Here is a 26,217-nt window from a genome sequence, read left to right as displayed (position 1 = left end):
ACCTATCGTGATTCACCACACCAGCCTAAATAAGAGAGTGTTCTCTCACGGAGAATGGATGTGCTGTCTCCTGTATCAATAATGAAAACCTATAAGCAGCCCCTACCTTGGGGGGAGACCCCTTTTCTCTCTAACTGCTGCTCCAGAGGCTGTGGGATATGGCACAAAAAGCACCTCATTTAGAGTTAGAGCCTCTGCCACCCTGGGTAATTTAGGTCAATTCACATAGGTGACTGTCAGCCTCCACGGTCTCACCTGTGAAAAAGGGGACATGTTAATAAGGTGATCTCTCTTACAAGATTTTGGCAAGCACTGAGTAAAATAACATCGATTAATGACGGTTTCAGGGACTATAAAAAGCATTCTTTAAAAACACTCCATGGCCCTCCACAAAGCAAATGATGGCGCGCAACCTAGTCCAGCAGAGCAGATGCGGCAATAGCCCCGCTCACACCGAAAACCTACCCCCAGGGATTTCTCAAGCACCCACTTTGTGTCCAGCTCAGAAAACATGTAGTGTGACGTCACTGCCCTGCAGGATTACCATACAGTTAGGAAGAAAAGAAAAATGGAGCCCTTAGGAAGAGAGAAGTCAGTGTGATGTAGGACAGTCAGAGAAATTTCTGTGGAGGATGTAATGTAAAAACTGCCCTGAAAAGAAGACTAGAGACATGGTTGGACCTAGAGATTGTCATACAGAGTGAAGTAAGTCAGAAAGAAGAAAACAAATATCATATATTAATGCATATATGTGGAATCTAGAAAAATGGTACGGATGAATCGGTTTGCAAGGCAGAAATAGAGACACTGAGGTAGAGAACAAGTGTATGGACACCAAGGGGGGAAAGCGGGGTGGTGGTGGTGGTGGGATGAATCGGGAGATTGGGATTGACATGTATACACTGGTATGTTTAAAATAGATAAGTAATAAGAACCTGCTGTATAAAAAAAGAGTAAATAGCATATAAAGATCCTAAAAATAAATATTTGCATAATTGGTCTTATCATAAAAAAAACAAGACTAGGATGCTGAGGAGATGAGAGAGAAAGGGGAAACCATTGCAAATATTTGGTATCCTCTTCTGGCTCAATTGATATAGTATGAATTTGTTGGTATTGTTTTTCAGTTGCAATATTAATTATTTCTCAGAGATAGATTTTTAGTTCATTTAATGGCCATTGTGTTCAAAGATGTCTAAAGATGGCAAGAGAGATTGTCACAGGAAACTGACAGCTTTGAACCCCCTTCTGGATTCTAGAGAAATTTCTGCCATGGGAGCCATGGAAAAGACCAGGGTAGGACTGGGGGGGACTCACCAATTTAACGAGCACCTACTAGATGCCAGTCTGCATGGGGCTTCTCGTGGTGGCCCCGTGACCTCGATGGTATTATTGGCATTTACTGATGAGGAAAGTGAAGCCTTAGAGAGAATTCAGAAACGTATCACAGAGCTGGGATTGGAACCCTTTGGAAGCGAATGAATACCTGGCCGGCCGGTGCTTTTATTTTGGATTCCACAGGTGTCTGCATGGAAGCCATTCTGAAACTCTTTGGGGAATACGTCTTTAAATCCTGCAAGATGGCTGGCGATGACCGGATGTTACGGACACTGGGAGGAAATCTCACGGAGTTTATTTTATTTTTTTATTTGTTTGTTTGTTTGTTTTTGCGGTTCGCGGGCCTCTCACTGCTGTGGTCTCTCCCGCCGCGAAGCACAGGCTCCGGACGCGCAGGCCCAGCGGCCATGGCTCACGGGACCAGCCGCTCCGCGGCACGTGGGATCCTCCCAGACCGGGGCAGGAACCCGCGCCCCCTGCATCGGCAGGCGGACCCCCAACCACTGCGCCACCAGGGAAGCCCCTCTCACGGAGTTTATTGAAAACCTAGATGCCCTCCAGAGTTACCTGGCGCTCCCTTATCAGGTAAGCCTATCTAGGTCTGATCTTGCTGGCCCTGAGAAGAGGCAGGTGACTCTAGCAGCTCTGGGCCATCTCACCGCTTCCCCCAAGAGGGTGCAGTTGCCAGGGGCCTGTGGAATGCTCGGTACGCGGCATCGGTGGGCTGAGTTCTCTGGGGGAAGGAATGGAAAATGAAAACCTGTTGCCCATTTTTATAAACTGGCCGGCAAGAATCAAAGCAGGGCAAGCTGGAGAGGTCGCCTTTGTGATGGGGGAGGGCCTATTCTGATGGCGGCTGGTGGGGGGGTTGACATTAAATCCAGAAGATTGATCACAATGGGAACAAAGGCTGGGAGCCAGTCAGGTTTCAGTGGATTTGCAAAATCCCTCCTCAGGTTTCCTGGCCTGGAAGGAGCTGATAAATAACTTGTGCAGCCAGATTCATTTATTCATGTATTAGAAGGAAAGACTTGACAGGGCCAAGAGCCAGAATCGGAAACCATCCAACTCTGATTAACCCACGAAGTGACTGCCTGAGGTGCTAAACTAATTTCCCTACTGGGATATGTCCTTCTGGAGTTCAGTCCTTGGTTTTCTTGTTTGTAGAGATCATTGGAAATTTAAATGGCCAGGCTCCCTTTTCTTTTTTAAAAAAGAAAATGCTTCATTGAAAAGGCAAAGCGGCACTTGCACATATCATAATAATAGTTTATTATTTTATATAAAATAGTTAATATTTGTTTCTAGGGCCCTTCAGAGTTTGCTAAGCTGTTTCTTCACCGTTTCTATATTGAATGCTCATAACTACCCTTGACGGGTAGTCATGAGGAGAAAGTGGGATTCTGAATGTGAAAGTGCCTCATGAACCACAATGTATCCTCATAGGTGTTAAATGGGAAAACAGTTATTTCCTCCAATTTTCAAGTAAGGAATAAGAGGCTTGGTGACTTAATTGACTTCAAGTAGGATGAGTAGTTGGATCCGTCCTGTTGTTATCATGTGAACTACTCAGGAAGAGGGAGTGAAGAGAGCCCTGGCTGTGGGGTCACATGAGCCTATGATGCTGTCTGACCAGCTCTGCAGCTTCCTAGCTGTGTGATCTTGGGCAAGTTACTTGCCCTCTCTGGTTTTCAATTTTTTTCACTTATTTGTTTAATAAATATGTATTGAGTACCTACTATGTGCCAAGTACTTTTTAGGCATTGGACACACAGAGAGACAAAAAGGAATGAATAGGAAAAAAAAATTTACTCCATAGTGATGTGTGGATTACAGGAGATAACATGTAGAAATCTCTAGCATTGTAATCAGTCCAGATAGGGCATTCCATATTTAATAACTTCCTTCCTTTATGTTTTCTTCCTCTCTTTTCTGTGTGGCCAGTTTTAAAATTACAATCATTCATATGGCAACTTCCTCTAAAATTTCTCTGCTAAAGCACTACAATTACTATGGAAAGAAATACAATTAAGGCCCTTAAGTAATCTTCCATAGTATTATAAATATCACATCTTTCATTTGAAAATTGGGCTAATATTTTAAGTCACAGTTCTGGAGAAGATATTAATATTTTTTTATTCATTAAATAAAAATATTGTGGAATCTCTTTTATGTTCCAGATATTGTTCTCACAATATTATTGTCATTCTTAGGAATAAGATGAAAGGAACCAAGGTTCTGAAGTCCCAAGTCCATTGTTTTTATGCCTACTCCTGCTACCCCTCCTCTGATAGTCATTCCTTCATATGGTAAAACCAGTGTTAGAGAAGCAATAGGCTAGAACTTCTCTGGGGTCAGTAAGGACATTTTGCACATAATGAGATAAATAAAACATATGAATATACTATACACAGACACACAAGCTGAAATAAAATACGTGCAATGATATCTGATTGTTGTATAGTACTTTCTACTGGACAAAAGGTTATAGATTATCTCTTTAGGCAAAAATACAGTAAGATAAACCTGACTTTTTCTTTATGTCTGTCTCTAGTAATTTCGCAGTACCTTAAGGCTTACATTTCTGGTTTTAACTGTGCCTTTAATCTTGTTATTTTTTAGCTAACCTTCATTTGAGGGCCAATTATGAGACAGATATTGGGCTAACTCATGTATAAACATTGAATTATCCTCTTACCCCTAAGATTAGGTACTCTTATTCTTCCCATTATACAGATGAAAAAACTGAGGTCCAGAAAGGTCAAGTAACTGTCCCAAATTGCCCAGGTTGTGGTGGCCGAGCCAGGACCCACCCCCAAGTGCGTCCGTCTCCAAAGACCATGCTCTGGTCGACTTCTCATTATGTTCTCATTGCCCTAGTTCTCCACTTTTATAAAACCCTATTTCAATTTTTAAAAATAAAAGTATAATCTTATTATTTAGAGAGCTGGAGACATTGACCAGAAGGATTAAAAGCACAAACTTCGAGAAGTATGTCTAGGAAGTGGCCTAGGCTAGGGTGAGGAGTGAGGGTGGAAATGGTAGCAAAAGCTTGCGGATTTTAATTTCAGCCCTTTTGTACTCTGTTATTATTATTTTTCTGCTATGTAGGGTTTGGATATAATTTTTTGAAATAACTTAATTTTCTGTTTCATCATATGCTTTTTATATGTGCTGCCTCAAATCTTTAGATTCAGTCAAAATGTAAACACACAAATACATACTTTCTCTTTGTATATGCTTTTGGAAAGATAAATACTTGGCAAAAAACCTTCATTTTAACTAGCATCCCCTCCCCGCCTCCTCCCTACTCCCCCTCCAGCCCCCACTACCACCACCACTTTGGAAGAGAACAAAAATCTCAGAAGGAACACAATTCCTTAATCTCTTCTCTCACTCAGACCAAAAGCTGTGAGCCAGGGTGCTGAGCTGCTTACTAATCAAATGGGAGAGAAAATTGTTTCTCTCAGGAATTCCCCCAGGCAAAGTCTTTATCCTTATGTCGTGACATAATCTACCATGAGATGGTACACACTTGATGTCAACATTTATTCCTGGAGAAAGATGATCTCTTCTGATGTATCCTTGATTTTCCAGACATGCAACTTTGCACCACAGATGGCATTATCCTTCCAGAACAAGAGGTGAACTTTTCTCCACTTGCCAATTCCTCTGAGACCCTGATCTTTCAGAGTAAAGATGCTCATGGTCCCTTAGTCACAGGCCAAGAATGGCAGCCATCCACTCCTTGGAGTGTAGGTAGAAGCAGCATGGCATGGCAGAAAGGTTCATTTGGGTGTCAAGATGTTCTACCATGAATTTGGCCTTAACTTCCCTGAGGTTCAGTTTCCTCCTCTTTACAATGGAGCTAATGCTTGCCATATAGAGTTGGTTATGTGATTAGGTATAATATAAAATTCCTGACTTTTAGGGGCTGAAACCATGGTAGATTTTATTTTTATGTGATTGGAGGGGGTTTGGGGATACAGTTCTGCATGATGTAATGAGTAAGTTTCACAAAACCTCAAAAGCATAATTTAGAGAAATTGTATCCACTGGGAAAAATATGCTGTGTCTTTTAATTGGGAGATGAATGCACCATCGTTTTGTGTGGAGAGAGGAGCAGACAGGAAGATGCTTCTCCATTACTACTCTGATAGAAGTGGTCTGTGCCACATCGTACCAGCTACGCAGGTGGCTTAACCAGACCCAGAGTGTCCATTGACAGATGAATGGATAAAGAAGATGTGGCACATATACAATGGAATATTACTCAGCCATAAAAGGAAACGAAATTGAGTTATCAGTAGTGAGGTGGATGGACCTAGAGACTGTCATACAGAGTGAAGTAAGTCAGAAAGAGAGAAACAAATACCTTATGCTAATACATATATGTGGAATCTAAAAAAAAAAAGGTTCTAAAGAACCTAGGGGCAGGACAGGAATAAAGACATAGATATAGAGAATGGACTTGAGGACACGGGGAGGGAGGAGGGTAAGCTGGGACAAAGTGAGAGAGTGACATTGACATATATACACTACCAAGTGTAAAACAGATAGCTAGTGGGAAGCAGCCACATAGCACAGGGAGACCAGCTCGGTGACCACTTAGAGGGTTGAGGTAGGCAGGGTGGGAAGGAGACACAAGAGGGAGGGGATATGGGGATATAGGTATATGTATAGCTGGTTCACTTTGTTATACAGCAGAAACTAACACAGCATTGTAAAGCAGTTATACTCCAATAAAGATGTTAAAAAAAAAAAGAAATCAGAGTAGGAGGGATATATTTAGTATCCAGTGTGTAAATCTCTGCTTTGAAGTTACTGATTTTTAATTTGTTAATCTGTCATATGCTGCCTGCCTTGATGCAGGGCCTGGGCTTGGTGAACTCTGGAATATTTATCAAAAGTTGTATAACCTGATTATTTTATGATTTTTGCTGACACTACTGCCTTCCGCCATCCCTCACCAATAGGTATCCTTCTGCGGCAGGTATCACGGAGGCTGTGGCCAAAGACCTCTTTGACATTGACGTGACCATGGATATCCTTGACGTGAATCAAGAGGAGGAGAGGACAGGGAAGAAGGAGCACGTTGTGTTTCTGATCGTGCAGAAGTCGCACAGACAGATGAGAAGGGCAAAGCCAAAGGGATCACAAGACACTCAGGACAGCCAGAGAGACCAAGAGGTACCAGTGTGCTGTGTCTTCAGAAAGCACAGTTCCTCCTGGTGGAGTGACTAGTCTTGGAACAATCTATGCAAAGAACCGGACCTTCTAATTGTGGATTTATGGCAGGGTTTCTCAGTCTCAGCACTGTTGACATTTTGGACCAGATAATCTTTGTTATGAGGCACTGTCCTGTCTGTGTTTAGCAGCACCCCTAGCCCACTCACTAGATGCTAGCAGCACCCAGCTCTCCCCCTCCATCCCAGGCTGTGGCAATCAAAGATGTCTCCAGACATTGCCAGGTATCCCCAGGGTAGGGGTAGGAGACAAAGTCACTATTGGTTGAGAACCACCGGAATAAGTTCATTTGGATAAAAAATTGGGAGGCTCTCTGGGATGGACCTTAGCCTGAAACATTTTTACCTGTAAAAAAAAATGGCGATGTAAAGTCCTTGGAATTTGGATCTGGTGGCTTATTTTGCAGTTCTCGTGGTGTAAATTGACTTTTCAAGTCCTGAGTGCCCGCTTGTGCAGCTGGGGCCAGTTGGGGATCTGGAGTCAACTCATGAGCCTGTGGTTGGCTGCCTCAATTGCAGCTCGCGGTGTGACTGTTATCTGTTTAGGTACCACACCTGTTAGGTGCACAACTCTCTGTGTCCATAGAGCTCATACGAATATCCAGAGAAGTCTGTGATTCCTGGAGCACACAATGTTTATATCTTAGAGTAGTCAAAGCTCGCCTCAGAGTCTTTTCACTGCAGGATCTTCAACCACAGGAAGAGAAGTTTCTGTGTGATTTTCCTGCCAGCCTCACCTTGAGATTTTGTAAAAAGTTCTTGCTGCCTTTGGTGGAGAAACAGCATGAGGATTAATTGGATAACAATTTGGGGGCTTATGAAGTTTTGCTCAAGTTCATCTTGTGTGGCCTCACTGTTCCTCTGGCCCCATCACAGAGGAACAGCGTATCCTCATGCATCTCCTGTCACATGACCAGACCTGTATGCTTCTCTCCCTGCCATTTGCAGGCCCTGGAGGCAGCTTTCCTTAGGATGAAAGAGAAATATTTGAGTGTTTCTGTCCCGTGAAAAAGTCCAGCTGCGAAGTTGTGAGAAGCATAGTCATGTTTGGAAAAGGTAAGTGGGCTCTTCTCCCAACCTTGGCTCTCAGAGCAGAACGATTGCTTTGTGCACACAAATGGGCAGAGTCCTCTATAATCAGGATGTCACTGATTTCTTCAGGGCTTGGACTTGGCAGGCACGGCTTTTAACTTTAAAACATCAAACTCTAACTTGTCTTCCTTTGCCCCTTTTATTTGTGTTGGGGGTCACTTGGAGGCGCAGTTTCTCCTTGTAATCAGGGGAAGCCGCTGGAGAGGGGATTGGAATCAACCCCTTTTGGTGACTGTGTTGAAGCGAAGGAGGATGAGTGCTGACATATTATCAAGAACACTGAATTTTCCACAGCTCCTCAGGCCTTCGGGACTGGGATGTATTTCTGGCCCGGAAGTCTGTAGATAAGAATCATGGTGTCCAAGAGTGCAAAGGACCCTGGATCGAGAACCAGGATAGTAGATTTCTGGCTCTGTCCCTGGGGAACCTAAGTCCTCCATCTTCCACCCGCAAAATGAAGGCATTAGGTTCTCAGAAGTGCCCCTGTTGGCGCTGCGCTGGTCTCACGATCAGCACCTAAGATCCGAGTCGGAACAGGGGCTCCGGCCCACTGGGAGAAGGGAGTTGGAGACTCCTGGTCATGCCCCGTGGGTCGTGATGACATGTGTCTGGGAGAAGGTCTGCAGGGCTCAAAGGACTGAATTTTGAGTCCCTCAAGCCATGGCAAGCGAGTCAAACATGCAATTGACGTGCTTTGTCTAGGAGATTTTCATATCAAAAAGGCTCCATTTCGAATCTCTACCCCCTGCCAAATAGGGCTGTTGGTTAAATTTTCATGTGCCACCCAAAACTGTCAGTCTCCAAAGCTCCATGGCAAATGTCCCTGACACCGGCCGGGCGTGCGCGCTGTGCTGCGCGAGCTCATTGTCTGGCTGTCAGCTTTTCAATGCCGGCCCTGTTTTCATGGCGAGACACACTCAATTGGCCCAGGAACTCTTCAGCGGCGGGCAGAAACTTGGCAGGGGGCAGGAGGGCTTCTCAACCTGGTAGCAAGTTTTCTGTTTGTTTTAATTTGGAAGCAGAATTGCCGTGGCCATCTGGAAACACTGAGGGAGCTTGTGCTGAGCAGCGGGGACTGCGCTTTGCCCGGGAAACATTTGAGATACTCTCTTGGGTTGGTGGCCTGAGTTGCCTGTGAACGGGATTCTGTTTCTCCATCCAGGGCATCTCAGGGACACCTTTGAACCAATTTATCCCGAGTGGCTCTGGACTGAAGAGAAGACATTCTGAGATGCTCTTCCCTTCCATGTGGTATTTGATGAATCAGTAAGAGGCCCTTTCCCTCTTGAACTGGGGATAGGCTGGGGAGAGGAGTAAGTCACATAGTCTTTTTTTTTTTAAATTAATTTATTAATTTATTTATGGCTGCGTTGGGTCTTCGTTGCTGTGTGTGGGCTTCTCATTGCGGTGGCTTCTCTTGTTGTGGAGCACGGGCTCTAGGCGCATGGGCTTCAGTAACTGTGGCTCCAAGGCTCTAGAGCGCAGGCTCAGTAGTTGTGGCGCACGCGTTTAGTTGCTCCGCGGCATGTGGGATCTTCCCGGACCAGGGCACAAATCTGTGTCTCCTGCATTGGCAGGCGGATTCTTAACCACTGCGCCCCCAGTCATATAGTGTTTTACGGCTGGGGGGCCTTTCAAGTCCCTGAGGAGTACCCAGGGTTTGGGAGGCTAGGATTTAGCTTGGCAGGACCACTGCCTTCCTTTTCATTGTAGCATCCTCCAGAAACCAGAACGCCGCATCTTCTTGATAGGCACAGAAGGGAGCAGTGCCAAGGGGTTTGAACTAGTGAGTGCAAGAGCAAGTTTGCCATTAAAGAAAAAGGAAATGACACTGAAATCACTAGAGACAAAAGAACACTGTAGCAATGGCAGGGTGGGATTCTAAATGTGACCACTCCCCCCATCCTCGTGGCTACCATGGATGGCTCAATTCCACCAAGCTTCTCTTTCTGCATCTTGAAGGTGGAGGAGAGGCCTGTGCCCACTCACGCCATTGTTCTGTGGGAGGTGTGACAGATGGTGACCATTGAAGTGTGGTCATTATCAATTTCCTTGGATAAAATTGATTAAGTTGAATTGATTATGGACTCATTCAAAGGGCAATTAGGCAAAATAAATTGGTCCAAAAATTATCAGTTAAAATGCCTTCAGCCATTTTGATTTCCTCTGATATTTATGTGAATGCACAGACATGTCAAATCTCCACCTACCAGTGGATGCTGGATACAGATTCTCTAATGTTTACTCACTTGAGGGTCATCTCTGATTGCAGAGAATTTATGATCTAACTAAGGAAATCAAACACCCCTATATGAAACAACCAGGGAATTATAAAGCTATGTACTGTGGCTTTTCCCCAATGCCATGAGGATATTATTATTATTACTACTATTAACATTTAAAATTCTGGTCTACTTAAACACTCCCTTTCTTTTTAAGTTTTGGGCATAGAAACCAAAAATTTAATGACACTATTCCATAAGACTAGGTTGATTTCTGCAGCCTGACAGAGTGAAGTTAATTTAAATATTTCTGGATAACCTGGGCTGGCATTGGACTTTTTATGTAAAGCATGCTCATTTTGTTTTTTCCTTCTGTGTGTTCCCTGGAGATGGCAGTGAAAGTTGTCTCCCCACCTCCAGGATGGGTTCCTTCACCCAGACCTGGGCATCAGATCCAACTACACTTTTTTCTGGTTTCTTTATTAGTTAATTCCAAAGAAAGAAAGAGACAGAGACAGACACAAAGACAGAAAGACAGAGAGGACTGAAGCAAGGGAAGAAATATTATCCCCATTGAGAGCTTTAACCTCTGTTTCTTGTTAGTCAGAGAAATGCTGTGCTTTCAGGCACTCTCATGCAATTATTCTTTGCTCTTTCAGAGATTAGCTGCAGATTTGCTTTTTAAAATAATATTTATTGCTTCCATGGTATTTTTTCCATTACTGGCCCTTTTCCCCCTAGCAAGTCACAAATCATGGGCGGATGCTATTTCTAGGGGAAAGTTTACATGCAGGTTGCTGTCTCTTCCGTGGTCTCATGTGTGTCCTCTGTGGATAGCTGTGGGTCAAACAAGCTGCAGTGAACATTCAGAAGTACGTCCCGGGACTCCAAACCCAGAAGATTCGATTAGATGAGTACTTCTCCATCGTCCATCCCCAGGTTACCTTCAACATCTGCAAATTTATCAACAATTTGTCCTGAAGGCGCAAAGGGAGATGATGCCTGCAGCATGGAGAAGTCAGCCTGCACTCAAACTCCGAGGTAGTAACTCCTTCCTCCTCGTTGCTTTCTGCTCTGGGAGACTGGGCAAAAAAGGAAAGAAGCAGTTTTCTAATCGCCTGAAAAAAGTTGGATAAAAATTGGGGGACTACATTGAGAGCAGTATATATGTTTTTCCCATTTGGCTTAATCTATAGTTAACAATATATTTTATTTCTTCAACCATGTCTAGTTTAGACATGAACTCTAATTATATTTATATATAATTATAAAATTCTGGTCTGTAACCAAAAGTTTTAGAATGCACGCGCTATTATTTGTACTCTTGAAATGGCCTGTCCTTTATACAGCAACGTGATCATCTGACCTACTGTTAATAGGGCACATGTTTTGTTTTTGGTTTTGTTTCAATTGTGGTGAATTTTACATAACATAAAATTTACCATTTTAACCATTTTTGAGTGTACAGTTCAGCAGTGGTAAGTACCTTCCCAGTGTTGTATAATCATCACCACCGTCCATCTCCAGAACTTTATCATCTTGCGAAATTGAAACTCCATTAAATACCAGCTCCTTGTTTTCCCCTCCCCCTGCCCCTGGCAACTACCACTCTACTTTCTGTCTCTATGAATTTGACTGATTTATGTACCTCATATAAGTGGAATCGTACAGTATTTGTCCTTTTGTGACTGTCTTTTTTTCACTTAGCGTGATGCCTTCAAGGTTCATCCTTGTTGTAGCATACTCCAGAATTTTCTTCCTTTTTAAGGCTGAATTATTATTATATTATTCCCGCATGTATAGACTACATTTCACTTATCAATTCATCTGTCAGTGGATAGTTGGATTGCTTCCACTTTCTGAATAATGAATAATGCTGCTATGAACATGGGCGTAAAAATGTTTTGAGCCCCTACTTTCAATTCCTTTTAGTGTATATCCAAAAGTGGAATTGCTGGTTCATTTGGTAATTCTATTTTTAATTTAGTGAGGAACTTCCATACTGTTTTCCATAGCTGCTGCACCATTTTATATTCCCATTAGTAGTTCACAAAAGTTCCAATTTCTCCACATCCTCATGGACACTTGTTATCCTCTGTTATTGTTTTTTGGTGGGGTTTTTTTCTTGGTTATTTTGATAATAGGTATTCTAATGGGTATGAAGTGGTATCTCACTGTGGTTTTAATTTGCATTTCCCTAATGATGTGATGCTGAGCATTTTTTATGTGCTTATGGGCCATTTGTATACCTTCTTTGGAGAAATGTCTATTCAAATTATTTGCCCATTTTTAAATCAGGTTGTTTGGTTTTTTATTGTTGTGTTATAGGAGTTCTTCAGATATTCTGGATATTAACACCTTATGATTTGCAAATATTTTCTCCCACCCCGTGGGTTGCCTTTTCACTCTGTTGATTGTGTCGTTTGATGCACAGAAGCATTTAATTTTGATGTTGTCCAATTTACCTATTTTTCCTTTTTGTTGCCTGTGGTTTTGGTGTCACATCCCAGAAATCACTGCCAACTCCAATGTCATGAAGCTTTTCTCCTACGTTTTCTTCTAAGAGCTTTACAGTTTTGGCTCTTACATTTGGTCTTTAATCCATTTTGAGTTAATTTTTTATATGATATAGGGGGCACATATTTTATATGATATAGGGGGCACATATTTTATATGATATAGGGGGCACATATTTTATATGATATAGGGGGCACATATTTTATATGATATAGGGGGCACATATTTTGAGCTTTCTATTGGACTGACAATAGTCAGGTATTCTAGGCACAAACATAGGCAGAGCCATGGAGACATTGGAGAGGAAGATGAAATGTTCTGGGAACCCCGAGTGAGTTGTACAGGGAATGATGGGAGAGAAGGCTGGTGAGATGAGGACTTGAGCTCTATCATGTCACTGGAAATACTTTTAAGTGTCTACTGGGATCAGATTTGAGATTTAGAATGATCACGCTGGAGCCCTGTGAAGGATGGACCAGAGCATTGAGAAGATGGAGTCTGGGAGGCCAGGGGAGACTGTTCCTGGAGAGCAGGTGAGAAGTTTTGAGTGCTGAATGCAGTCAGGCAGTGGCTCTGGGGTGGTGATGCGGGAACAGATTTAAGGCAGAAATTGGTGACTGGATGTAGAGGTTGAAAAAGAGAGACTATTTGGGTAATTATTAATTTTCTTGCTTAGGTAACTGGGTCATAAAGGTGTGATTAACTAAGAGAAGACATGATGTAAACACCTTGAGGGCAGCTTTGTCAGTTTGAGTTGCTGCTGTACCCCCTTCCACACCTAAAACAGTGTGCCTGGCTCATGGTAGAAACTAAAAATGTCTGTAATAAAAGAATTAAGTTGTGAGGCAGAAATAGAGACACTGATGTAGAGAGCAAACGTATGGACACCAAGGTGGGGAAAGCGGTGGAGTGGTGGTGGTGGGATGAATTGGGAGATTGGGATTGACGTATATACACTAATATGTATAAAATAGATAATAAGAACCTGCTGTATAAAAATAATAATAATAAAATTAAATTAAAAAAATAAAACAAAAACAAAAAAAGAATTAAAAAAGAGGAGAGTTACAGTGGGGATTGAAGGCAAGTTCAGTTGTAGACATTCATGTATAAATACCTAATAGATAATACAATAATTTAAAAAACAGTCATTGCTGGGAGTGTAAGTTGTCACAATTTAGAGGGCAATTTGGCAATATGTATCAAAAATCTTAAACATGAGCATATTTTTGTCTAAGAATATATCCTTTAACAAAATAGCTACAGTTATGCACAGTGATGTACCTCAAGCTTGTTCATTGCAATGTTGTTTGTGGAATGATAAAATAGACATAATATAATCAATGTTAGCTTACTGCTTAAGTAAAATACAGTATAATCAATGTACCCAGGAAAAAATAATACCTATCCATATTTAATGCTATGGAAGAATACCTATTACATAATTTAAGTGAAAAATTGAGGTTACAAAAAGATGGCTGATAATCCCAATTTTGGGTAGTAAAAAGATATACCCTCAAATATTAACTGTAATTATCTCTGATGTGATTATGGGTGATTTTTATTATTTTCTCCCACTTTTTTCATTTTCTTTCTTTTTTTAATTAAAAAAATTTTTAAAAAATTTTTTGGCTGTGTTGGGTCTTCGTTGCTGCATGCGGGCTTTCTCTAGTTGTGGCGGGCAGGGGCTGCTCTTTGTTGTGGCATGTGGGCTTCTCATTGTGGTGGCTTCTCTTGTTGTGGAGCTCAGGCTCTAGGTGCGCGGGCTTCAGTAGCTGCAGCGTGTGGTCTCAGTAGTTGTGGCTCACAGGCTCTAGAGCTCAGGCTCAGTAGTTGTGGCACACGGGCTTAGTTGCTCCGTGGCATGTGGGATCTTCCCGGACCAGGGATCGAACCCCTGTCCCCTGCATTGGCAGGTGGGTTCTTAAGCACTGCGTCACCAGGGAAGTCCCCCACTTTTTTCATTTTCTGCGGTGAATGTCTACTGCTTTCATAATAAGATAATAAACATCTATTGTTAAAAATAATAGGCATCCTGAGTCCAGGAAGCAAGGTTTCTCTGTAAATTCAGATTCTCTGTCAGCCCGGTGGAGGATGTAGTTGAGGAATGCGAAAAGAGAACACCAGCATCTAAAGAATGAGTGAAAGTCTTGACGGAGAAATCAAAAGAGGTGGGGGAGATCTGAGTGAAAGCAGCATCAGGAAAGTCCTAGGAAGTGAGATTCCAGGAAGGAGGGTTTGCTTAACACCCTCAAAGAGCAGAAGGGCTGAGTGAGGAAAGGACTACAGACTTGTGCTGGGGGAGGTCGCTTGGAGGCCGTGGACGGGAGTCAGCTTAAGGTCAAAAAAACAGAGTGGAGAGAGCCATTGTGGAGAGATGGGGAGAGGAGTGCGTGGAGACAGGAAGTACAGATAACTCATGATATTCGGCTAAAAGGGAAGGAGTTGAACTGTGCCGTGGAGAGAAGGACGTGTTCTGAGTGGTGGTCTGGTGCGCTGCGTCATTGCCTGCAGGTGACATGCTGCATTGTCCCGTTTCTCGCCGTGGGGGGAAGGCCAGATGATCTGGATGGAGTCCATGTGGTGCATGATATACGTGTGCTCCCCTAAGCTCCGCAGCCTGCATGAACTGGAGGAGCGCCAGATGCACCTTTCCGACATCGCCCCCATGATACCACCAGGGACCTCGTCCTCCTGAACCAGTGGCGCCTGGAGGAGATTGAGCTGTCCAGCCAGCTGGAGAGGAAGAAGGAGGAGCTGCAGGTCCTCTCCAAGCACTCGGCCATCGAAGAGAAGAAAACGGAGACCTTGCTGTACGCCGTGCTGCCTGAGCACGTGGCCAACCAGCTGAAGGAAGGCAGAAAGGTCGCCTCAGGTGAGGAGTGCCCTGCCCTTCTTGGTGGTTAGGGGCGCCGGCTCTGAAACCAGGCAGATCTGGGTTTGGATTCTGGCAAGCAACACGGTCTTGGTCTAATTACTTAAGCTGCATAGCCTAGTTTTCTTTTCTCTACATTGAGAATAATAAAAACAACGCAGTGACCATTGATGGGCATTCTTCACTACAACTGAAAATGATACACTCACACACTAAATAAATCATGGGGTGCCTCTAAGGACCATTCTGGGAGAACAAGGCGTTTCTGGAGGACGAATGCCATGTTTACTCCAAACTCACTTTCCATTTGTCACCGGCGAGTGTTCATTCACCAGACAAGCATGGGAAATTGCCAGGGTGCTGTCCCGGGTCCTGGGGACCCAAAGAAGCTCTTAGTCTTGTGGGTTTGACAGATACATACAGAATACGTTTATAGGGGTGGGGTGGCCGACAAAAAGGAAATTTATGTGCATTAAGGAGAAATTATTGTGCCAGCATCTCTGTTAGACATTATACGTATGCTTTCTCACTTAATTTTCTGAACATTTCTGTGAAGGAGGTGTTATTAGCCATAACAGCTAAGAAAATTCACTCCAGTTTATGAGTAAAAGAGCTGGAAACCAGTCAGAAGTCCATTTAACTCCAAAATTCGTACGTTTTCCACCACGTAAGTTACTGTGGAAACATAGATAATATGGAAATTAATAATATATAAATGTCAGAAGAGAAAGACAGGGGTGGGTGTGCGTGTGGAGGCCGATATAAAACGTGTGGCACTTGAGTTGGGCCTTGAGGCTGAATTTCAGCAAGAAAATGAGGGAAAGGCATTTGAGGAGAAGGGCACAGCAAGCGCCAAGGTAAGGCACCATGAAGGTCAGTACTGCAGGGCGTTATCCCTAGAACAAGAGGGTACGTGGCGAAGTGGTGCTTCTGAGGCTGGGCAGGTGTGCCTCTGGTAGTAATCTCCCCTTCGAGTAACTTTCGCTTCCCTTTGGGTCTCCCATAGTTCAGGCTCTGCCTTGGCCCACCTGCCAAGGTCTTCTCTGTAAGCCCGTACCCACCCAATCCATCCTGTCATCCCCCAGCACTCTGCATGTCTTTTTTTTTTTTTTCGGTACGCGGGCCTCTCACTGTCGTGGCCTCTCCCGTTGCGGAGCACAGGCTCCGGACGCGCAGGCTCAGCAGCCATGGCTCACGGGCCCAGCCGCTCCGCGGCATGTGGGATCTTCCCGGACCGGGGCACGAACCCGTGTCCCCTGCATCGGCAGGCGGACTCTCAACCACTGAGCCACCAGGGAAGCCCACTCTGCATGTCTTATTGAGTGTTTGTTTGCGTTCTGACTCCTCACTAGACTAGGAGCTCCTTATGGGCAGGGACCCCGTCTGCTTCACAGTATAAGATTCTCCAGCATGATGACCAGATCATAAGAGACAATAAATGTCTGGTGGGTGCATGGTGAATGGTGATGGGCATTCTGGCTCCTTTACTCCAAGGCACAGTCAGATTTGGTTCCCAAAGGGCACTTGAATACAGAATTGGTAGAACTGGTATTCTCCATCCTTGGCTATCACTGACACCCGGTTTATGTTGCAGGAGAATTTAAAACCCGCACAATTCTCTTCAGCGACATAGTGACATTTACGAACATCTGTGCTGCCTGTGAACCTATCCAGATGGTGAATAATGCTGAATTTAATGTACTCCAAGTTCGACAGGTTAACCAGTGTCCACGATGTCTACAGAGTAAGCGTGTGGTGCTGTGGGGTGCGTGTCCCTGTGTGCCTAGGCAGGTCACGTACCTGGCGGTGGGTCCTCATTTTCCTCTCCCCTCACTGGTCTGGGGTTTGGTGTGGATGAGAGTGGGGTTGGGAGGAAGAACTAAAAAGGAAGTAGAGGTATTTTAGGATTTTAATTTTTAAAAAATCCTCTTATACTACCCAATGCTAAGATTGCCTTTGAGGGGCATACTGTTTTTCCAGAGAATAGTACTCCTTCATTTCAGCAGCAAGTCTAACCTAAATAATGTGGATCTAAAACACAGCATCATACAATGACCCCAGGAGCTTTGTCTTCTCTGGGACTTGTCTCCACCAAAAGCAGAAAGCCCTTTTGGCTCCCTCATGGCTGTTTCCTGAGTCATTTTTCTTCTCACCTTTCCCCTCATGCCCCTAGAAAATAACCACCAGCTTTAATATGGTCCTTCTATCAATACATGGAAAATGACAAAAATATTTAGTGTTTAGTGCATTAAGAAAACCCTCTGAATCCCCCCTTACCGCTGCTCCTTACAGGTGGAAACAACCTGATGCTTATATGGTGGTAGGGGGTGTGCCAGTGTCTATTGGAAGCCACGCTCAAAGAATAGCTAACTTTGCCTTGGGGATGAGAATTTCTGCAAAAGAAGTGATGAATCCTGTTACTGGAGAACCCATCCAGGCAGAGAGCAGCTGAGTTCTTTGCTTAATACCAGCCACCTCGCACAAAAAAAGTGGAATTCTGTTTATTAGTCTGCTCGGATGGTTACTGGGTATGTGACAGTAATTAAAATGGGTCATTTCTCCCAACTCGTCTCTTCTCTTGCTTATGTTACTAAGTAATAGAGATATTAGTCAGGATGTTATTCTCTCAAATTTGAGAAGAGGCTGTGGAGCTCGGGATTGTGATGCGATTCACACTGGCTTCCTTTGTCCATGACCTAGGACAGCGCTGAGCGCGTCTCCTCACTGACTTTGTAGCACTCGATCCATAGGGAGCCAGCTCACTTCTAATTCCTGCCTTTTTGTTCGAGACTTTCAACAAGTGGTTCAGGTTCACTAAACAGCCCACTTTTCTTCGCTTAGGGAAGTTGTATATCCAGCATGCCGTCTGACAGGCTTGGAACTCAGGCTGAGGTGTGCAACTGTCTCCAGCCAGCCGTCCAGACACCGGGGTGCCATAAGATATTCAGAATAGCTTTCCCTTCAGCACGTGGCCACGAGCGACACATCTGCTCGCCTTTCTCACAGGAATACAGGAAGCTACTCTTCCACGTACGGAAGTTTGTTCACAGTGTAACAGTTGGACATGTTTGGTGATGAAAAGTAAATGTCTTCTGTCTGCTCGGTTGATCCTAACTGCCTCGCGGTGGCGTAGAGCAGTGTCTCAGTCTTTTAAAATCTAGATCGCTTTCCCACTCCTGTCAGTCAGATCTGCAAAATAAACAGCCAACTAAAAATAAATAAAGCCACTTATAAGATGGAATAGGATTTTCCCAAATGATAATCCCTAGGTAGGAGATTCTGAAAATGCACCACATTCGCCATCACCTCAGTAATTTAGAAGCTGAGAAATGCTGCAGGTCCTGGTTATGGTGTCCATGGCAGTCTTCAGAGTAAAAGCTGGCCATGTATCATGTCCATGATACCGGCCCATTGCAAACACACAGATACAGCTGCTGTATAAAACCCCCAATGTAATAAATTAAAAGATCAAGATGGGGGGTAATGAGGGAGAAGAGATAAGGTGGTCAGATACGAGATAAGTGTTTTGGTTAAAGAATTCTAATGTAAGCTGTTGAAGAATAATTGAAAATATACTCTTGTGTAAATAGACAGCATGTGTGTCTGTTTGTGAAGGAGGCGTGGCAACAGAGATAATAATAGTGCTACACCAAAAAGAATGAAATTAAACAATGAATTCCTGGAAACTTGCGTAGTGGATTTACCAAGAAAAACACAGGAAACGATGTTATCAATTCTAAGATAAGAATAGGGACATAGTTAAGAGCATCATTAAATATCCACCAGAAAATGTATATCATGTGGGTTTATTTAAGGAAGTGGGGGAGAGGGCTGGAAACATTCTCTCTCTTAAGAGAATTGTGCTGCTACTTCTACAGTTTTAAAATTAATATTCATTGAGATCTTTTATTCTTTCATTCATAAAACCTTTAATACACATTTGCTGAGGTCACACTATGCATGAGTGCTAGGTGCTTTGAAGGATTCAGAGAAATGTATGGTAGATTCTTTTTCCTAGAGAAATTTATAATCTTATTTTAGGGAAAAGAAAATCTAGCATGAAAAGATGAAAAGACAAGTAAGTCTGACTGGGATATTGAAAGCTGCAAGAGAATTCTGTTTCCATGCCAGTAGTTAAAAAAATTTAAAAATCACATAGCAAAGAAATATAAATGAACCAAATTCCAGAAAGTGGCAAACCCTTTTGAGGAGGACACCCATGACTGATTACATTCATCCCTTGTAGAGCCCCAGGAGAAGTAATCTACCAGAGGTGAGGGTAAGAAGAAACCAGTCTAAAGTTTAGTGAACTTTTTTTTTTTTTTTTTTTTTTGCAGTACGTGGGCCTCTCACTGTTGTGGCACAGGCTCAGCGGCCATGGCTCATGGGCCCAGCCGCTCCGCGGCAAAAGTTTAGTGAACTTTTAATGGCCACCTTGGAGCTGGAATAACAGGTTAGAATCCCAAAGAGCCTGTCTTTGTTAAGTTCTAGCCACAGAGTCAGTACCCATTTACCAACTTTTTCCCCACAGGTCTTCACCAAATGCATAGGTTCATTTGGTCAAAGGCTAGGGATAGGGGAGGAGACCTGAGAGAGATCACCAGTTCTAGAGGAGTGTGGGCCTTTCCCAAATGCAAGGCCGTGGTCCATGGAAGGGTAATGTTAGAGTCGGAGAACTAAGACAAGTTGCTCTGAGGTGCTCTTGACCTTCACCTAGTGCACTACAATGACCCTTTGAAGTCTGGGGGCAGCGAAGAATGGTAGAGAAAAATCTCCCAAGGTGCAGAGAGTCCAGGTGGGAGTGAAGAACAAGGAGACAGCCCAAAATCTCACTGTTGGGCTGTAAAGCAGAAAGAGATCTCCCACAATTCACAAAGCTCTGGAAGCTTGGCTGGGGTTAGCATAAGGACGTCCTCAGAACCTTGGTGGTGCTCAGATCCTATGTCCTGCTGGAGAGAAAGTCCTGATCCAGCCTTCATAATATTTAAAACCAGTGCTGCATAGCCAGGACATGGAAGCAACTTACGTGTCCATCAACAGATGAATGGATAAAGAAGATGTGGCACATATATACAATGGAATATTACTCAGCCATTAAAAGAAATGAAATTGAGTTATTTGTAATGAGGTGGATGGACCTAGAGTCTGCCATACACAGTGAAGTAAGTCAGAAAGAGAAAAACAAATACCATATGCTAACACATATATATGGAATCTAAGAAAAGATGGTTCTGATGAACCTAGAGGCAGGACAGGAATAAAGACACAGACGTAGAGAATGGACTTGAGGATACAGGGAGGGGGAAGGGTAAGCTGGGACGACGTGAGAGAGTAGCATTGACATATATACACTACCAAATGTAAAATAGATAGCTAGTGGGAAGCAGCTGCATAGCACAGGGAGATCAGCTCGGTGCTTTGTGACCATCTAGAGAGGTGGGATACGGAGGGTGGGAGGGAGGTGCAAGAGGGAGGAGATATGGGGATATATGTATACATAGAGCTGATGCACTTTGTTATACAGCAAAAACTAACACAACATTGTAAAGCAATTATACTCCAATAAAGATGTTAAAAAGAAAAAAGTGCTGAATGGAATCTAACAGTATCTCTGGAAAAAGCCCTGACTTAACTAAAATACAGATTCAATTCACTCAGTTTCCAGTTTAGCAGTCTGCCAGAAGAAGGGGTATAAACTTTTCTGAGGGGTAAATATTACCTATTTCAGTCTCCACTGTACTTTTATACAATTAAATTGTTAAAAATATGAGCTGTAAGAAGAAATGAGAAAATGGTGGTGTGGTGTGTAGCCAAGAGAAAAATAGTCAATAGAAGCAGATCCAGAGATGGCCAGATGTTGGAATTATCAGACAGTCTTTAAAATAACTTTGATAAATATTTTAAAGAATCTGCTGGAAAAGGGGAACAACACATTTGAACTGATGAGATATACATATACACTACTTATCTATCCATCCCATGGAAGTGAAAACCAAGATGTCAGAAATCAGAAGAATTCAATGTATGGGCTTAAAAGCGGCTAGACACAGTAGAGGAAAGGATCAGGAATTTTGAAGTCAGAGCAATAGAAATTATTCCAACTGACACATAAAGAAGAAAACAGGGTGAAAAAAGTGGAATAGAGCATCCTAGATCTGCAGGATATCAATTGGGCTACCATATGTGCACTGGAGTACTAGAAGGAGAATAGAATGAGAATGGGTCAGAAGAAATATTTGAAGAGACAATGGTTGAGAATTTCCCAACACTGATGGAGGATATCAACCCACATATTCAAGAGCTAAAGAAACCCAAATTGGGTAAATTCAAAGAAGGGCACTTCTAGTCAAATATACCAAAATCCCCACCCCAGTGCAATAAGGCAAGAAAAAGAAAAATAAGACATAAGTATTGGAAAGGAAAAAGTAAATTTATTTTTATTCATAAACCAAACAATGGTGCACCTAGAAAATCCTATAGGAACTGCAGTAAACTACCAGATCTTGTAAGTTTACCAAGATCACAGGATATAAGAGCAGTATACAAAAATTAGTTGAATTTCTATATACTAAGGATAAACAAATTGGAAAATAAAAATAGACTGTTTCAAATGTTGAAAAATAACAAAATTGGAGGACTTACACTACCTAATTTCAAGATTTATTTTAAAGCTGCAGTAATAAAGACAGTGGAATTGGCAGAAGTATAGACAAATAGATCACTGGTGCAATATATAGTGCCCAGCAATTGACTACTTATTTAAGGACAATCGATTTTTGACCAAGGTACCAAATCAGTTGAGTGGAGAAGGAATCTCTTCTTAAGAAGTGGGTTCTGGGCTTCCCTGGTGGCGCAGTGGTTGAGAGTCCGCCTGCCGATGCAGGGGATGCAGGTTCATGGCCCGGTCCAGGATGATCCCACATGCCGCGGAGTGGCTGGGCCCATGAGCCATGGCCACTGAGCCTGCGTGTCCGGAGCCTGTGCTCTGCAACGGGAGAGACCACAACAGTGAGAGGCCAGCGTACCGCAAAAAAAAAAAAAAAAAAAAAAAAAAAGTGGGTTCTGTTACAATTGAATATACATATGGGAAGAAAAATGAACCTCAATCCTACTTCACTCCATTTATAAAAATTAATTTGATATATATTACAGACCTAAATGATAGAACCATAAAGTTTCTTGAAGGAAATATGAAGAATAGCTTCATGACTTTGAAGTAAGCAATGATTTCTTAGTGCTTCAAAAAGCACAAACTATGAAAGCAAAACAGTGGTTAACTTCATTGTTCTAAGCCAAATTGTGTTCCCTTTGAAATTCATATGCTGATGCTTTAACCGCCAGTACCTCAGAATGTGACTGTATTGGGAGATAGGACCTTTAAAGAGGTAACAAGTCAAAATCAGGCTGTTAGGGTGGGTTCTAATCCAATCTGACTGGTGTCCTTATAAGAAGAGAAATTTGGATACATGAAGAGATACCAAGAATGTGTGTGCACAGAGAAAAACCATGTGAGGACACAGCAAGAAGGCTGCCATCTGCAAGCGAAGCAGGGAGACCTCAGGAGAAACCAAACCTGCTGACACCTTGATCTTGGACTTCCAGACTCCAGAACTGTGAGAAAGTAAATTTCTGTTGTTTAAACCACTTAGTTTGTGGTATTTTGTTAACCCTAGCAAACTAATACATTCATTGAAATTAAAAATTTATGCTTATTAAGGAAAATGCATATATAAAAATCACAGAATGGGAAAAATATTTGTAATACAAGTATACATCTGCCTTGTGATCCAGGAATTCTATTTCTAGGTATTTTCCTGAGAAAAATGAAAAATGTACGTCCATGAAAAGATCTGTAAAAGAATGTTCACAACAGCTCCAAATGGGAAATAACCTAAATGTTTGTGAAGAGAAGACTGGACATAATAAATTGTGATATATTCTTACAGTAGACTAATATTTAGAAATAAAAGAATGCACTACTGATACATATAACAGTATGGGTGAATCTTAAAAACATTGACTTGGATAAATGAAGTCTGATACAAAACAGAATATACTATATGACTCCATTTATGTGAAGTTGCAGAACAGGCAAATTCATCTCTGGGAGGAGAAATAAGAAAGTGGTGACCTCTGCAGGGAGGGATGGACCTTAACTGGAAAGGGGCACAAGATAATTTTGCAAAGGTGATGGACCTAGTCTGTATTTTATTTTGGATGGTGGCTACAGGGATATTTGCCAAACTCGTGGAGCTAAATACTTTAAGGTCTGCATTTTATGTATGCCTTTTATGTAAATTATACCTTAATTTAAAAATAAAAACAAGAGTATCTGATGGTCCCTTTTCAGTGAGGTTCTCTCTGCAGATTGGAGTGGGCATCCCTACGGCACCAGTCTTGGCAGGTGTCATGGGGGACAAGATGCCTCGGAACTGCTTGTTTGGTGACACTGTGAATACAGTCTGTAGGATGGAAAGTCACGGGCTTCCCAACAAAGTGCATCTTAGCCCCAGGGCCTGCAGGTAACCATTCACTTATTCGTGCCTCTCTTTGTCCCTTTTTCTTCCAGAACGTACAGAGTGCCTAGTAGCCACCAGATGGGGGTAGTGGAGGAAGCCTGTGTTTTTCCTTCCATGCCACACTTACAGAGGACATTGTGGCAGACAATATTGTTGAGCCTCTACTATAAGATAGTTTTTGCTCTCAAGGAGCATATGGTGCAGTTCAGGGATTGGCAAATTATAGTCACAGGCCGTATCTCGGCTGTTGCTTGTTTTTGTAAATAAAGTTTTATTGAAACACAGCCAGGATCTTTATTTACATATTATCTACGGCTGCTTTCATGCTACAACAGCAGTTGTGTCTGTATGGGATTAAAGCAGAAGATAATCAAGTGAGACGGTTTTTACTTCTATTTAGGATGGAAGAGACCTTGGCGTGCTGGCAGGCTGAGGGGAGGTGGCAAGTGAAGAGGGAGCTGAAGATAAGGGAAGAGGTGGTCCAGGGTGCCAAGTGTTGAGGAGGTAGGAAGGGAGCGTGGGTGGGATGCCCTTGAACAAGACATCCTCTCAGGTTGGGGGAAAGGATGGGTGTGGTCAATGGGATGAGAAGGTGCAGGGTCTCCGCTCTAAGGGTTGTAATTTTGTGGATGGATCACGTCACGAAGTAGGAGGCATGGTCAGCAGCGTGAGGGTGGGGAGGGCAGGTGCTAAATGCGGGAACGTGATGAGCATGGTGAAGGTCTGCAATCTCCACAAAACTGGCCAAGGACGAGGGAAGGTTGATGAGTGCTGAGCCCTGGCTGAGGCAGCTGGCCATGAATCTGAAACGTTGCTGGTCTGCACCGTTCTGTGGTTTGTCTCCAGCATCTCTCAGCGGCCAGTAAATACATAAGCAACTCCACGTTTCGTAGTCATCCCGCAGCCCTGTCCCTTTGCATGGTCCCCTCCCTGTACTCCTCTTCTCGCATCACCCTTCCCACTGCAGCTGACTCTCAAGTTGCAGACCTGCGATCTTTGGATATCAGGGGCATTTTTCTTTTCTCTGGGCAGAGCCCTGGAAAATCAAGGTTTTGAAATAATTGAGAGGGGTGAAATTGAAGTGAAAGGGAAAGGGAAAATGACCACATACTTTGTGATCCAGAACTTGAATGCTTCAGAGGATGAGATCATGGGGAGACCTCAAACTCGGCTTGATCCTGAGGGTAAGCAAAAAAGATAAGCCTTGTCATTTGTGCTGAATGTTTTTTTTTTCCTCACTAACAACTTCAGCTGCGTTTAGTGAGCTCCTTGGGTTTGAGGGCCAGCGTGGGTACCATCCCTGCCCATGCCCACGCTGCAACCTTCCATTTGGTAACAGCCCCTGAGGATCTGTGCGACCAGTTTGCCCTGAACACTCTTCTGTTGCATCCTGGATGTTAGGATGTCTCTTGAGTTGGCCTAATGGAACCAGCCTAAAGGGTCCCTCATGCGTTTGTTTTCAAGGTTCTTCCCTGTCCAAGGAAGGGGCTTTTCTCTCAGCCCCTCCTGCAGCAGGGGGAGGATTTCCCTCTGCTCTTCAGCCTCCAGGGAGGCTCCAGACAGGCTTTCTTCACACACTGGCAGCTTCCACCTTCCTCATTGTCTGTTGGCTTTGAAAACAGGGAAGAAAGACAAAATCTGTGACTCACCTGGCTCCAGTGACGGCAAGAGAGTGAGTTTAGGTTAAAACATCATTTGGCGGGAGTCCACCAAAGAGGCCTCCTTCAGCTGTATGGAGGAGCGCATCCCCCCACACGGTCAGGGTTTCTTAACAACCGCCCTAGTTAATGCTGGGAAATGCTGACCTCAAGGGGAGACTCAGTAGCCGAAGGCAAACCTTCCTGAACCTCTGAAGCAAACTGGTGAAGGAAATGGATTCATTCTGACAGAAGCTAATCTTTAGCTGCTCCTGGGGCCTGCAGAGGAAAATCTCTAAATCCAGAGGTTCCTCGTTTACGTAGCTAATTTAGGAAGGATGTCTCTTTGGGACAAATGAATTATAGTTACTGTTTTTAAAAGTGGGGCTATACCAACGAAGAGATAGAAATTTGAAAGCTTTTTAAATGGTTTTGGTGGTGCTGTCATTCCGATAGCAGCTCACCTTAGCATGCCTGTGAGCTGTGACTGGTTTGGGCCACATCTTATTGCTGGAGACACTTGAGATAGAAAGACCTAAGTTAAAAAGTAGAAATAGCTTTGGCTAATAAGAACCAGGAGCCACCCTCATTAGAGTTTCTGAATTTCTAGGCTCTGGGCGCTTCACCCACCCACATCGCCGGTCCTTCTCACCAGCTGGTCCTCCCCACAGGACAGAGGCCTGTACAGGGTTAACAAACTAGGTGTTCCTAGCTCAAACCCGAGACCACTTCCTCCCAGACCCCCCGCTGCGGGTGGCTCTCAAGCTGGAA

At 43.3% G+C, this 26,217-nt stretch overlaps 1 pseudogene; it reads left to right on the top strand.

The window, feature by feature from the left end:
- The first annotated feature begins 1,580 nt into the window (after window positions 1-1,580).
- LOC137211071 (guanylate cyclase soluble subunit beta-2-like) lies at window positions 1,581-25,662 on the top strand (annotated as a pseudogene).
- Window positions 25,663-26,217: the final 555 nt, after the last annotated feature.

Source organism: Pseudorca crassidens, chromosome 18 (assembly GCF_039906515.1).
Source record: "Pseudorca crassidens isolate mPseCra1 chromosome 18, mPseCra1.hap1, whole genome shotgun sequence".
NCBI lineage: Eukaryota > Metazoa > Chordata > Mammalia > Artiodactyla > Delphinidae > Pseudorca > Pseudorca crassidens.
This window is presented reverse-complemented; position numbering and strand designations above follow the sequence as displayed.